This window comes from Cupressus sempervirens, chromosome 4, assembly GCF_028749045.1.
Source record: "Cupressus sempervirens isolate cs-2001-9-10 chromosome 4, ASM2874904v1, whole genome shotgun sequence".
Classification (NCBI taxonomy): Eukaryota; Viridiplantae; Streptophyta; class Pinopsida; order Cupressales; family Cupressaceae; genus Cupressus; species Cupressus sempervirens.
In genome coordinates this window covers 291358196-291375305 of record NC_143121.1, presented here as the reverse complement: position 1 = coordinate 291375305, position 17110 = coordinate 291358196, and the positions used below count along the sequence as shown (strand labels likewise).

General features: G+C 34.8%; 1 pseudogene; it reads right to left on the bottom strand.

The window, feature by feature from the left end:
* Nucleotides 1-487: 487 nt before the first annotated feature.
* The window catches only part of LOC149561147 (UDP-glycosyltransferase 86A1-like), a 42529-nt pseudogene continuing 25906 nt past the window's right edge, over nt 488-17110 (bottom strand).

Below are 17110 nucleotides of genomic sequence, written 5' to 3'. Positions count from 1 at the left end.
TATAGATATTGTCCTTTAGTCTTAAAAATAATCTATTACAAACGGTTAAAGAGAAAGCTAAGTTTGTTTTGAAGAAGGTATATAAAGGACTAGTTCAATTTAGTTTGGGAAACCTTCAATTTTAGTATGTGTTTCTTGTAATTTAGACTGTCAATTCAAGAAACATCATTGCTAATTAAAACCTTTTTCTTACATATTTCACCTCTGTAAACATTTTTTTCCCTTTACTCCCATGTGTTCTATCTTAATTCAATTAAAATTTTAAATATCTTTGCCAAATACAAACAAATATGTTCAAATGACTACAAACTAATCTGACAGGAGTTTGCAAACTATGATAGCAAACCCTGTGTTTGAATTTAATTTAGGGCTGAGAACACATTTAACAGTAGCTGGGGGCTAGTATAGCTATTAGTATCCAAGTAGGGTAGACAAAATGTTCAGTAAAATCATTACATAAATATGCTTAAAACCGAGGCATTGAACATTATTGGAATTCCTTGAGTCTATTCACCAGCACTTCCAAATTACTTGCAGACCGTCCCCCTTTACTCACTTCCTTCTCCACCAATCCCATAAATTTCTCTGCTTCTCTCCTTACTCACACCCTCCTCCCCTTCCATCAACAATTGATAAACTGGTCCCCTCCAATAGGAAATCCCAACATGGGAACTCCTACCAACACACTTTCCATGATCGCATTCCACCCGCAGTGGCTCAAAAACCCTCCCACAGTGGGATGCCTTAGAACCTCTACCTGCCTAAACCGGGGGGGCAATCACTCCCCACCCACAGAAAGTAGCACCCACTCTTCATGAGACCATCCGCTATTTCCCTCAGCCGACCTCTCACCACGGTCATGAAGCTGCCGAAGGAAACATAGATTATGGACCCCACCAATTTGGAATCGAGCCAGTCAGTAAAGTGGGTTTGAAGAAGCTTTGAAGAGAAGGTGGTGTCGAAGGGACCCACATAGAACAAAGGGGATTTGTGGATCTGAGCCTCCACTGCTCTACACTCCAAGGCGTAAAAGGAATTCACCACAATCCAATCGGTTGTCCTCACATTTGCAAAAATTTCTCTAAAAAGATCTGTAGAAGTTGAGAAATCCAACTTCACAGACCGTCAAGAACCGTCAAGAACACCTGCATGCAAATATCCTGCAATGAAGAGAAGCCAAAAAATGGAAAAAAAAGAACTTAGAAGTTCTCAAAACTATGAGAGCAAAAAATGTATTCTAAGTTATGAAAACAAAAATACAAAAGTTCAACCTTTTAAGGTGAACGAAACCCTAAAGGAAAGAAAGCTAAGCTTGCACATTATAATTAATATAAAATATTAATTATATGTACCTAAGAGAGCTAAAGCACCTAGAGTAATAAATAACTTACTCTAACACCCCCCCTTACGCTAAGCTTAGGAGGAAGCTAACCTAGCAAAGCTATGAAAGCAGAAAAAATGGGTCCCAACAACAAGGCTTGATCAGGTACCCAAAACAAGGAAATCTCTGTAAATCGGAGACAAAGGAGAAAACCTAGTGGGAAAAACCGCTCTCCAAAAAGAGATAGAACAAACATGCTGAAAAAAAAAAAAAAAAAATTTGGCTCAAGAGACTCTCTCAAAACCATAAACAACCCCCCATGAGAGAGAGATGAGATAGCAAAGCCCCCCAGAATGATGAAGTCCCTGTAGAAATAAACGAACCAATGGAACTCCAATGCGGAAGAAACAAGGGCATAAAATAAGGAAACCACTAAATGACAGGAAGGCCTAGCTAATGCTCAAAGGAGCATCCATAAGGATCTTGAAAAGGAATCTCCAAAGTAGGTGTGTTGACACTGTCATGAAAGAAGAGATGAACATCCTCTATGGAATCTGCAACAAGTGCTCCTGAAGGCTCGATGAGTGGAGCTAGAGAGTCTAGCAGAGTTGAAGAAGAAAAGACTTCAATGCAATGAGGTGTGGTGATCTCAGGAACAATACAAAGGTTCATGTGTCCTGATTGCACCACATGATGCTCTCACAAAAGAGAAGAAGTATGCTCCAATGATGGAGATGGTGGACCAAAGTGCGAGAAGGTGTAGACACGAGTGGTATGATCAACTGTCCCTGAAGCAATAAGGCCACCTTTTGTACTATCCCAAATGTATACTGAATCTGTAGTGAACTCAATTGTCTTCCCTGATCCACTGTGTGTTATTTGATACATCGAGAGAAGGTTTGTAGAGAGAGATGGAACATACAATACATCATGGAATGTGCCATCTTGAATGCAAACTGAACCTTTTCCACAAACTGTTAGAGCAGTGTTATTCTCCATGAGAATTTGAGGAATTGGAGAAGCCTTAACAGAGGAGAAGACCTCTTGAGAAGATGCCATATGGTGAGAAGCACCTAAATCCAGTATCTAAGGAACCTAGGAAGGGAAGGAAATGGAAGCCCATAATGCATGACCCTGTCCAAAATCTAGTGAAGATGTCGAAGAGGTGGAAGAAGACTAAAAAGAAAACCCCTATGAGGTAGAAGAGGATGGGGATGAAATAGAAATCTTTTGAAGAAGGGCTTGCAAATCTGCAATCTCTTTTTCATAGCCATCAAATCTCTTCTGAAAACAATGCTCCTCATCATGAGCTCCTTTCTGACAATAGGAACAAGAAGTTGTCTCAGTCTTCTTTTTCTCCTTCTTCTTAGAAGAAGATGATGGATTAGTAGAGTGCTAAGAAGAGGAATCAGATATCTACTTTGACTTCTGCTCCTATGTATCCTTGGCAAGTAATGCCTGTGATGGTGAACTTGTAAGTGAATCCATCTGAGTGAGCTTGGATTGCTCATGAGTTAACCTGTCACAGAAAATTTCAAAAGAGGGCATCTGATGTCTGTTACCCAAGGCATCCATAGTGGAGTAGAAAGTAGAAGAAAAGATCTAATACTATCCTCACAACTTTGAGAGTATCAAAAGAATACACTCATCATCTATTTTGTTTCTACCACAACCTTGCAAAATTGTGCGCAGAGAATTGAAATTCATCAAGAAGTCCTCAATGGTGGGAAAGCTATTAGGTGTCAAAGAATTCAACTTTGCATCAAGTTGAAGTGCCTGGAACTCATTCACTTGACCAAATAAAGTCTAAAACTTGAGCCAATAAGCCCGTGGAGTAGTCAAACCATCCAAGTGAAATAACAAACTGTCTGAAACATTGAATGCAATTAGTCCCATGGCTTCATCCATTTTGTTCCTATGTTGTAGAATCTCAAAAGGTCATGTAAGAATAGGTTGGTTCGCATCTAGGTAGGACCATAAGCCTCTTGACATGAGAAGCCTAGTCATCTGTGTCTTCCAGGTGTGATAGTTGTGCAGCATGAGCTAGATCACAAAAGGATCCGACATTGAGAGAAAGAAAAGAAAAAAGTAGAAGGGTATGATTTTGAAGCAAATTAAAAAATAGAAAATGCACCCCCCCACAACGAATAAAAATATCTCCCAAAATCAAAGCAATAACTATGGAAAAACACAGAAACTGAAAAAAGAACCTGGAATTCGGATGCAAAGAGGAAAAAAATAGAAGCCTCTACTTCAATGGAAAATTTTGAAGCTCAAACGAACTCAAAATCACACAAAACTAGAACCATTGTCTCCGTCTCTAAGTCAACTTTTTGGTGCTTCTTTCGGATCACAAAAATATGTCTGTATGCTCAAGTTATGAGCAAAACACCGACTGCAGGTTCAAAAAAAGAATTCTCTGGAAAATTACAGACTAGGGATTAAAATTGATGGCCGTATGGCTGTCAAATGAACATCACCAAAAAAATGGTAACAGATTGCTGACATCACCAATCAAAAAATGATGTCATCCTATCGAAAAGTGACATCAACTGGTCAAAAAACGTGATGACGTCAAACTGCCGATAACGATGATGTGGCACTGGATTGCTGACATAATATTGCCACAGAATGACATCAGCACTGGCAGGTTCAAATGCGATGGCAGGGCTTGCGATGGTTGTGTGTGGGTGGAGAAAGTAGGTGGCTTGGCCGGTGGTGGTGGCCGTAAGGCGGCCCGCTGGTGGCGGTGGGGCAGAGGCCATGCCGCAGGTGGCATGTCGGTTGTAGCTGAGCACAGGCCGAGTGCGAGCGGAGCTCCGGCGGCCATGGGGTGGCACTGAGGTGGCTGGTGGGCGGAGCAACCCAAAAACTCGCTTTTTAAAATTGTTAAAATTTTTTTTTTTCTTTTGCAATAAATGAATCTGTACGGCCTCTCAAGGGGGCAAACTTTTTTTCCCCTGACGCCTTGAGGCTAAAAACAACAAGTTTTTTATGTATTTTGATTGCAAACGACCTTCCAAATCCAATGGCGGCGTCCGTTTGAGTCCAAAGTGCCCTAAAAATTTTCCCTTCACCTTTTTAAAGAATTTTTTTCAAAAAAGTTGGGGTTTCTGACTGTGAATTGTGGCTTCAAGAATCTTCAGACAAGGAAGCAGCAGGCCTGCTCTGATACCATGTAGAAGTTGAGAAATCCAACTTCACAGACCCTCAAGAACCCCTGCTTGCAAATATCCTGCAACGAAGAGAAGCCAAAAAATGAAAAAAAGTAGAGCTTAGAAGTTATAAAAAATGTGAGAGCAAAAAATGAATTCTAAGTTATGAAAACAAAAATACAAAAGTTCAATTTTTTAAGGTGCATGAAACCCTAAAAGAAAAAAACTAAGTTTGCACATTATAATTAATATAAAATATTAATTATATGTACCTAAGAGAGCTAAAGCACCTAGAGTAATAAATAACTTACTCTAACAAGATCACCCAATGGATTTGAACTGTTGTTGGCTAAAGACGGTAAACAATCTATGGGTTGTAGTGGAGGCGATCTGGTAATATAATCCTTCCATTCTTCCAACTCTGCAACCAGCCAAAAGAAAAAAGGAACAAAGAATCAATTTTTTCGTTCTACGAAATCAATCAGCTACAACTGTTAATCCAAGATTTCATTTTTACATACCCACACATAGATGATAGTGAATGGAAAAATTTGTGTCAGACATTGGATACAATGAAACAGAGAGTAGATTGCGTGTTTTTGCCAAAGGCACCACCCACTTGAGGAAGAAATTGGCGATGATGCATGTCACCGGTGTTCCCAAGCAATTGAGATTGGTTAAGACTTGAGCCACGTGGGTTTCCATGTGGGTTAGGGAGAGCACAAATTCTATGAAGTTTTTAGCTCTTTGGGCTTGTATTATAAGTTTGTTTGTTTTGTAGGTGGATTAGGTAGAGGTTTTGGTATAGGGGTAGTGGGAAGGGGGAGAGGTAGAGAGTTTTGAGAGTGATTGAAGAGATGAGATGAAACGGAAAAAAATTAATAATTAATTTATGTGTAGTATATTTATGTGATTAGTCACTATTTACACATAGAGATAAGGATCTAATATTTTCATTTATTCTTTTCAACAATTTTTTTTTAGTATTAAGATCTTAGAATTCTAAAGTTTGTGCGTTTATATTTTAAAAAATAGTTTTTGAAAAAATAATTTTTTTTTTTATTAGTTGAAACTTATTTTAATAGAGTTTTATTTTCCAATCGAAAAAATAACTAAAGAAATCTTGAAAGTTAATTATGAATCAATTGCATTAGTAATTGCAGTTGTTGTACACCAACTTCTTGCTTTCTCAAACAATTTTTGATAGTTTGCATGATTACAGAGTTTTGAAGCCTATAAAAATCATTAGGACTTATCGATTGACAAAGTCCATGTATTTACAATGTTGTTATACTAAACGGGCACTCCATGAACACATATCTAAGCATCAATATATCCCCATCTACAATCTCATTATTCAACAAAATAGTATAGAACAAAACGAATCCCCAAATCTAATAATAGATTTTGAAATCAACTACAAATTTTTTTTTGAACAAATTAGTACCAATCCACAATGTAAGAAGTTATGTAACATTTTACTTATTTTTATAATTAATTCTATAGTTCAGTTCTAATATGCTAATAATAATATTTAATCTAATAATAATAAATTATATTTTAATTATTTTTTTATTAAATATAAAATTAGATCATAGCATATCTATTAAAGGGTTAGTGGAAATAACTATTTTAATGATTAAAAATAAAAATATTTTTTCATTTATATAAGATTATTTAAATATACAATCAAAATATTAGTTTTCTTTTATTTATCAAAATTTATTATAATGGCAAGTACAATAAAAATTACCATACCTCTTACTCCTAACCAAAGAACATTAAATAGTATAGTTCCACCAAAGGAGTTTGGCAAAGGATCCATAATAAAAAGTGATTTACAAGTGCATTATTAATCCATAATATAATGTAAATAATATCCTTAAAATGACATATATAAGTTTTTGAATCTTAATATTAATAATTGTTATATTTATTAAATGTTTAATATAATATTTAAAAAATAATAATACTAGTAAGTTTCAAATCTATAAAAAAATATTTTTAAATTATTCACATATCAACAAGTAAACTAATAAAAATGTGATTATGTTGTCCAACTCAACTAGCCATAGTTGTCTTTGCCCATGCTTTTCAACCATAGAAAAATTGTATCACACATTCATGCCAAAAGGTCAGTACTCGCATTTTCTACTAAGACAAAAATTTATGCAAATGACATGTTCTTGCTCTAGAGAAGTCAAGGAGACACTTGTGCTAGCCAGAAATAGCAATTTCAAGAATATGAAGTTGATAACAAGAATATATGAATGGAACAATATTTTTATTATTATACAGATTTACTTCAATGTATAACTAATTTATTTCATATGGTCTAAACCCTTTTCTCTCTATATTTTGTTACACCTTCAAATAAAAATTAGAATTTGATATTTCTTTACTAAATAAACGTGATGAAATCCTTGATCCACGTTAACAAATCTTAGATTTTGTGACTTAAATTTGTTAAGAAGCCTATTTTATAGTAGAAACAGATTATAGCACTAAAAAAAGAATGTAGACAAGAAAGCATACCACAATATAATAAATCATACATATTTCAAATCATTGAAACCATAGCATTTTATAGCTAATTTCTTTCGTATGATTTAACTTAATAAATACATGAATGTTTATATTCACATTTTGGACCAATGGATTACCCACTGACAATATGACAACATTATTTTTTATTATAAATATAGTATCGTCTCCCAACTTCTTATTCATGCTTGAGGGATAGCATACTTGTGCATATTGTGCCATGTATTGAAGACCCACAAAGCTAGAATAGTGAAAACTGTAATAGAAAAGAATAACCATCCTGGGAAAAATGGTATCAGACTACCTTTTTTCTTTTTCTATTCTTAGAATGCTTCTATTACTATTTTATATTATCAAAATAAGTTTCTATAGCCTTCAATAAACTCATAACTTTGCATTATGCAAAACTATCCTTTATGTGTGATATGCAATTAGAATGTACAATTTTGTGCAATGTAGAGAGGAAATACATACATAAGAACAAAGGAACAAAGCTTTTAGTATAGCCTTCACATTCAACAAATAACATGCCAACTCTAGAAATATTCTACCATCACTACATTAGTTATGCCAAAATTCTCCTCCTTTGGCGTTCATGGCAACACCTCAACAGTTACAAAAAAAATCTTCCTAATTATTTATGCTAGATGGAATTGTACTTTTCCTTGATATCTATAGGAAACTACCCCTTTCATTGGTCTTCTATCTTCATACTCTCTTCTTCATTATACATTCTCTTAAATCATATTATCTCCCCCTGTCATATGTATTTCACTCCTACTCGTGCTCTCACCACTTTACCTTTTTTCCTTCCTTTTCTCTTCTTCCTTCTTCTTTTTCTCTCCCCCTTTGACAATAATGCCAAAGGTTGAAAAAACTTCCAAATAACTATATACATGTAAGCCCCTTCATACTGACTAACTCACTAAACTAACTACCCCTCCAAAGGAGTGGTCCCACAAAACCAATCCGTTCATAAGATATTGAATGAATACAATGGACATATGCACCGCCATCTTCTTTTGGTGCAAATTAGGTAGAGGAGTTAGGGTATGTATAGGATCATGGTGTAGCAAACTATGCCCTTAAGTGACAATGAAAAATTAGCAAATCAGGTTATGTCAACTAGTTATGAACTTTATATCAAAAAGTTGTGAAAGAAGAATTTGTAGAAAATTAAATTTAGTTTCTAAACTACTAGCCCTATCTAAAAAAAATTGATTGGTCAACAATTTAGATTTTAATTTAGTAGTATGAAAATTTCATAAGAAAAATAACAAGTAGGGGTATGTCTAATAACCATGATCAAAGTCAAATGATATTTTTTTAATTAGATTCTAAATATAAAAAGAAGAGGCATGCTTGAGTGTGACATATTTTTGGGTATTTTTATTCCAAATAAATAATTAATTATGATTTTTTAAGTACTACATTTTTATAATAAGAAAAATTTTCATGTCTAACAACCTTAACTAATTCAAAACTTTACAAAATTATTTCTTCTTTTTCTTTTCCTTATAATAGAAGAATCAAATAATGTGACACATCTTTTGAATATAAAAAATGTTATACCTTTTGAAAGTTATAGTTGTTTTCCAATTAGCATACCAATTGGTACCAAGGACATGATCCTAGGATTTTTAGGACTCCTAGGGAAATATCTCATATATTCAAATGGGTCAACAGTGCTCATAGGGTACCCTATGACCCCTTTTGACCCATTAGATGATGACATATGTTCTTAGGGGGTAAACTAATAAATTGCATAATTATTATCAAAATTTTTACATGAAATGTTGGTTAAATAAAAGTAGAGTCTAGATGAAGGGTATGTGCAGGATCATGGTGTGCCAAAATGTGGGGATGTGAAAAAAAATAGAGTTTGAACACATCTAAAAGCGCTTCAAAATTCGCTTTGACTTTTTTCCACCTATCTAGGTACCAAGCCTGGAAGGAAAGGCCGAGCCTTATCGGATATCCGATCTAATATGGGATATCCGATTTAACATCAGATATCTAATATTATCGGATATCTGATTTAATATCGGATATCCGATATTAATGGCATTATTATAATAATATAAAAACATTATGTTATAATAGTATAATACATTATAATATAATATTATTATAATAATTATTATTATACTATAATCATATAATATTATACTATAATAATAATATTATATTATAATGTATTATTTTAAAATAATATAATAATATAATATAATATTTTATATAATAATATATATTACTGTAATATAATATATATAAAATATAATATAATATAATATTTCAAAGCTATATGTTATATATCTTATAAATAAAATATAACGGGCGATCGGATATCCGATGCAATATTGGATATCCAATACAATATCAGATATCTAATACAATATCGGATATCCAATATTGTATCGGATATCTGATATCTACGACATTACATTTAAAAAAAAGAACAGACCCGTGGTCCCTTATTTCTCACATTTTGGGGCCAGTATCGACGCGTAACCAGATATCAGTTATAAAATCAAATATCAGATATTGAGGTATGGTTTTAAAAAAAAAACTAATTTATAATCTAAATTCGATAGATTTTAGCATGATTTTGTTTGTTTTAGTTGAATCTAGAGTTTTTTTGGAAAAAAATGTTAAAATTAAGATTTTTTTAAAAAATATATTATGTTTTGTGATTCAATAAGAATGGCTGATCAGAATGATGACACTAAGGCAAGGAATAATATTCCTCGTAACCCCCCACCAAATGATGCAGTACCCCCACAAAACCATCCACCAAATGATCCTCTACCCCCTCAAAACCCTCCTCGAATCGAGGATTTGATAAATGAAAATCTCACTGAGTTGAGAGGTTTGCATAGAATATATAATAATATACCCGCATTGGCTCCTATGTTATCCACGTTAAACACCATAGTGGATAACTTTGAAACCCTTACAAACCAACAAAATGCCGCTCTTCGTTGGTGTGATCAAATGCACGAGATGTTTGATGATGGTTTGGATTATGATGAGGTTGCGGCCCTCAACATAAGCAAAGAAAATTTGGCTAGCCTTTTTGCGAACCCAAAAATAGATTTACCAGTTGACTCAAAAAAATCCAAACTATCGATTAAATGGTGCACAAATGATACCATACGTGCAAACTTTTGGGATCGTTGGTGGATGGTCTTTGATATCCCTCCACATGGAAATTTAGACATACCATTTTATTTCTTTAGAAAATTATACGCTGAATTTGTGTCAAAACTTAAAGTGAACTATTGGAGCATGAAGCCCAACATGGGCTTAGGACTAGAAGCTCCTCAGGATAGATCCTCTTCCTACTGGAAGAAAGCTAGCACTTTTGTCCCCCCTACTAATATCTCCCCTCCTCCTCAAGTGCAACATCTAGATATTATGATAGAGGCTAGCTCTCAGACTATCAGAGCCATTCATAGGCTAAGTAGCCTAATGATATCTCAGGCTAGGTCAATCCTACCTCCTTGTGTTGATGATGTTGGTGCCAGTTCATCATCGGCTAGCTCATCACATGTTTGTGTGCCTCACACTTGCATTATGTGCAAGAATATTTGCCTGGGTCCCATAGGTGATCTTCTTGAGTATCATTTTGTATTAGACGAGCATACACCAGACACACACGCAGAGGCTACAAACCTTGATGCGAGTGAGAAAGGGAATGTAGAGGCATGGACTCCTTTGGTGTCGGTATGTGTATATATATTTTTGTTATGAAATATGTGATTTAAAGTTAATTTTTATAATAGAGTAATTTTAATTTTTAAGCCATATTGACTTTTATATGTATGTGATCTTCATTCACATTTAGTTGATGACCGAGGAGGAGCTCAGACAGATTGATGATGCCACGCTCTTGGCCATTTCATTTGGCCTTGAGACATCTATGGTACATTATGTTGTGTTCACATTTTTTTTTTCTATTTGATATTGTAGCATATATGGTTGCTAATCTTTCTTTTATCTTGTAAGTAGCACCTGTCCCTGAGGGACAAAGTGTGGAGGGTGAGCCAGTACGCATTGACAAAGGAAAGGTAATTAGGAACTTGCTATTTGATTAAATATTGATGCATTCTTGTAAAATGTTTGTGGTAATCCCATTTAATTACATTATTTATTGTATATAGGGCGTCGCTACTGGTGATGAGCCTGTACAGATTCTACGTCGTAGACCATCAGGGATTTCCATTCGCACTAAGAGCCCCATTGTATGTATAAGTATCACTTATTTTTTATTATCCTTATCTTCATAAATAAATTCAAAACTGATTTTCGTGATATTAACAACTACCATTTTGTATCTCATAGGAGACTCCTAGTGCACAAGAGGTCTGACGGTAGAGTTATGTAGATTTGATGACGTGGCCACTCACTCTTGAGGAAGAGCCTACAATAGTAAGTTGTAGTTTGAATTCATGATTAAATATGTTATAAATTTAGCATGCTATGAATTATAATGTTATAGTTTAAATTGTAGATTCATCTAACAAAGATATTTGAACATATACAACCCACAATCAGAGAGGTACCAGCATTGCCGAGGGCATACGAGAGGACTCCTGACCGGTGTAGGAGGTCGACAAGAGAGATATTTATTATGAAATTTTGATAGTATTAATCTCCATTACAAAAAATATCATTATGCATTTGAGTAATTCAATGTTAGATACGTAGAATCATATAAATTTAGTAGTCTAACTTTGGATTTTCCTTTTTTGTTTATGTAGGAGGCATCCGATCCACCTAGTGCAGTGAAGAGGCTACATTTTGATCATCCACCAGCACCCTAGGATAGTATAGTTGTCTTAGGATGCATCATGAGACATTTTGAGATGGAATATGCCACATTGATATTATACACATTCTGATGGCATGATCAGCCACATTTTGTATATGGATCTATGTATTTTGATATATATTTGAGTACTTTGTCTATGGATACATGATCTTTGATATATATTTGTGTAAAATTTTGTCTATGGATACATGTATTTTGATATATATTTTTGTCATTTATGTGCACAATGATATACATATTAATTTAGTATCTAGTATTGTTCAATTTATCATGGATCATGTGTCATGCCCTAAATTTTACTAGTAAAAACACAACATTTTTTTTTGTAGCTTATGAAGTTGCATAAGAAATTACATATTGTAAAACAAGGTTATCATTGAATAGGAGTTCAAGACTCATGTGGATAGTGTCATCCAGTTGTAACATTTTAATCATAGGTGGTTTTCAAATAGATTGGATGACAGTCTAGTTCAAGTTAGCATCACGAGTCAAAAGAGCATGTTCAAGATACAACACTCATAAATTAGTGAGGTAATTCATATCCTAACAAGCCTCTGATACTAATATTCTATTAAGGTTTTTCGGTTGTATCATATGGACTAGGTTGTGATTCTAGCATGTAAGGGAAGGGGATCAAAATTACTTATTAGCCTCATTACCAATGTACACACATTTATTAATCATTACAATATATATTAATGTGACAATTACTATATGGTGTGGAAGTGTAGTATATCTTAATCGATTAAACACACGTATCTAGAGAATTTAGATTTAGTACTCATCACATGAGCACCCTTAGTCAAATAAGAAAATGTACACTTATCTACCACACTATATCGGATCTAACCATTGGAAATTAGAAAAGATATGCCCCAAAGGTAGCTTCGAAGTCTACATGATGGAGAAGGGGCCATTTGTATTGATAGTATCCATCATTCAACACATACTATACACAACTTATGGAGTAAACAATTTGTTTTATGTGCCAAACGTGTATCATGTGCTTGCATTCATATCTTACTAGTTATAGGTCCTCTTGAAGATTGGACCAATACTGAGTCATTTTCTCCCTCTTTACTCTATTTAGTCATCCTTATGCATTCGGTCAACATTGCTTCCTCACCAAAATAGCACTCACTACAGTTTCCTAAACACAAAAATTACTATTTCAATACATAAATTAAACTCACTCTAACAAAAGACAATTACTAACTATCTAGCTCATCAACTACTAACTAATCTAGCTACATTGCCATGCTTTTACATTTACTATTTTAATTACTATAATTACTATACTATTACATTTACTTTTTACATTATTACATCTAATTATTCACCATAAGCTTACTTTCCCACTATCAATATTATTATTATCAAAGCATGTTAAGATTCAAAGTAGTTTCATAGTATGAATTAGTAAGCACAAAAAATGAGAAACTCTTAATGAGTCTAAGGGCCAATTCAAAGTACTGTACTCAATAATAATTCATGATCAGTATTTAAACACATCCTACTACATCATTGTATTGAGTGTGTCAATTTAAATTTGTTAGATGGATTGTTTATGCAAGGATTAGGTGCAAGCATATAAATAACATTTGTATATAACATACCTTGTCATTCTGACATATATGTATTCATCATTTCATGCAACTAACATAGTAAAATGTGGTGTACATGAATCATATTATCATTAATTATACATAGGGTACATGAGTTGATGAGCTACCTCTAATGACATGCCTATTTCAACCCTTATTACATACTAGCTAACTAATGCTTTATTCCTACACTACATTTTCAAATTGGTATATATATTCTATCGACTTTGATATTCTACTAATATCTTCAATCAAATCCACAACATTCATTATCTAACTAACATTCCCTTAAGCCAAATATAAAATTCACTTGACATTAAATCCAACATCTACACAGGTTTGTCATGCATTCAATTCTATCTAGTAACTCTTATCTATCAATATACTTTATTGACTAGATAAAACTAGATTTGAGTTATTATTTTAATCCACCATCCATCCTTATCCTTGATTCTCTAATCCCATCATGCCGACAACTTACTTCATATTAAACCTATTATATCTACATCCAACTATCCTAATTTATAGTCTTAACACTAATTTAATTAAACCCTCCGTACTTAACATCATGTTCAATTATATATGCATTCTCGTAAACTTATTTATTTCATTTAATTTATTTTCCTATATTGAGCTTTTCCATTACCATATGGTTTAATTGTTACATGTTTCTAAATGAGCCCCTTGATATAACCACTACCCTTAAACTAAGCTCAAATACACTAAATGTCATTATCCTCTACTCAAAACTTGAAATGATTAAATAATTATCTGATAAAAATAAAAATAAATCTAAAGGTTGAATCTCCTATCTATCTTAAATCCTCATCATTCCCTAACTCTTACCAAGGCCACATTTATTCCTACATGTGGTCCCCACAAGGTCCCACCTGGGTCATGTACAGAATTTTGACTAATCCAAACCTTAGGACATCTTTTTCCCATCCCTCCAATCAGCAATCCTAATGTGAACAAGTCATATTAAATGTCAACTTGACATTATCCTAAGTAAAAATCCCTTGGGATTGCTATCCCACTCCTTAATTTCAAGTTGACTACCTATGCTTGGGAACATGTGACCACTGTTGCAAGAAATTTCAAGTCAACTACCTATGCTTGGGAACATGTGACCACTACTGCAAGGAGGGGATGACTAGTGCATAAGACAAGGATGTGACATAAACCCTTTCACCTATGCACCCAAGTATATTAATGGGGATGAAACCTCTTTTCAAGGAGGCAAGCTCAAGGATAAAAGTTTTGACATGACATGTCAGATTTAACAATACGCCTTGGGGAGTGGAGAAAACTTTTTGCATTATGATGGCTTAGGAAATGTTGGGGGCTACTCTAGAAGGGTGGTCAAGATCAATCTTGGCTTTTATTGAGTGCATGTGATATGAATATAAAATTTTCCTTCCAAATTACTGAGTGCACAACAAGATTGTAAGCAATCTACTAAGTTTTAAATTTATACAATCAATGGTATCACATAACATCTATGGATTGTTATTATCAACTAGTCATTTACAATACCACAAGGAGAAAAATTTATTTCACATTTTCAAATGATAACAATGATGTCAAAGTAAATCTGTGACTCATACCAATGCTTTCATAACAATATAAACTCCAAATGAAACATGCATATACAACCTTATCAATCATTTCGTCTACACGTACATTAGGTAACAATGATACAATCTCCTTCCATCACAATGGGGCAACATAAGGGACTTTTCAAAATCATAAGGAACATGAACATTGAAAGATATGGACAATGAGTAGCATGAACATTGTCCAACATGATCGTTGAGAATGTGAACAAGCTGGCAAATCCTCCTTCACAAATGAGGACACAATGTCAAGTTTTCTCATCCAACATCAATCTGCAAGATGATCATTCCAAGCCATTTCCATTGCTCCCTCAGACACAAATCTTCATATGCAACACAACAAAATAACAAGGACCATGGGTGATTTCCACCCAACCATAGGCCTCAAAGAGACCACCCTCGCGCTAGGGAACATGGCTCAAACTGGGATACACATACAATCTTTCAATGCATAAACATTACATTTCAAACCTGAACAATTTCCCCCCAAGGCTATTCCACAATGGCTTCACAGATGGAACCATAAACATAGGGTGAAGGTGTGTTCTAAAATGGAGACTTGCCATACCAAACCATATCTGTAATAAACAATTTTCATGCCCTCACAGGGCTATCATAATTCAAAAAATTTCATGCCCTCTCAGGGCTATCATAAATCAACAATTTAATGCCCTCTCGAGGCCTCCACATTTCCTCCTCCAAACCCACTACCATCAGTTGTAACTCCTCAAACTTCCTTTCTACACCATACTTTCCTTATCACCTCCAGCAAGATATGAATGGTTATAACATACAATGGATAATACAACAAGGAAATAGAGGAAATCCAAACCTCATACTCATAATACTCCACACAATACAACAAGATGCACAATGGTGTCACACTAATCTACATAGAATGAACACCATTCAAGCACTCACATGAATGCTACTCCACAATGCAATGCAATGCATACTCCATTGATAAACTCCACACTTGCATATTTGCTTAACCATGCTAAAAGAAAGAAATGGAAAATAAGCAAGTTTGAGATACCAACCTTGGTCCAAGCTAGGGTAAGGATAGTTGTAGTAGAGCTCCCCTAATCTCCCTCCAAAACCTAATTGTCTCTAAAATTAGAGAGTGGGTAGACACCCCACTAGTTTGGCCAACACCCTCTAATAAAGCCTTCCCACTAACTTATTTTAGATAAAACACTAAGCCACTACTTCTTACAAACTTGTCTCCTCTAACGGTTCATTAATAGCCCTCATGAGCTTTGAGTTATGACCCTCAAAATATTGACCTCGAAATGCACTTAGAGCACCTTGGAGACTCCTCGGTACAGGGTGGCTGCAAATGATGGATGGTCTCCGTGGCCAGAACAAGGGTGTGACTAGGGTTCACCCACCCATCTGGAGCTAATGGCGCTAAAGATTCGATGCCAAGATCAGTCATTTCAAAGTTACGCTGTGATGCACCTATGAACTGAGACACACTGTGAGTTTTGGCATCAAGCGAGATCGTTGTGTCAAATCCAAATAGAATGTGATCTCTCAAAAATGAGATAAGTTATTTTAGGCCTCAGTATCATCATCCTGTAGCATTTGACAGTTCATCAATAGCTCTCACGAGCTTTGAGTTATGACCCTCGAAAGATCGACCTCGAAATGCACTTAGAGCACTTTGGAGACTCCTCGGTACGGGTAAGCCACAAATGATGGATGGTCTCCATGGCTAGAACAAGGGTGTGACTAGGGTTCACCCACCCATTCAGAGCTAATGGTGCTGACGATTCGATGCCACGATCAACAGTTTCAAAGTTACACTGTGGTGCACCTATGAACTGAGGCACGCTGCGAGTTTTGGCATCGAGTGAGATCACTGCGCCGAATCCAAATGAAATGTGAACTCTCAAAAATGAGATAGATTATTTTAGGCCTCAATATCACCGTCCTACAACATTTGACAGTTCATCGATAGCCCTCACGAGCTTCGAGTTATGACCCTCAAAAGATCGACCTCGAAATGCACTTAGAGCACCTTAGGGATTCCT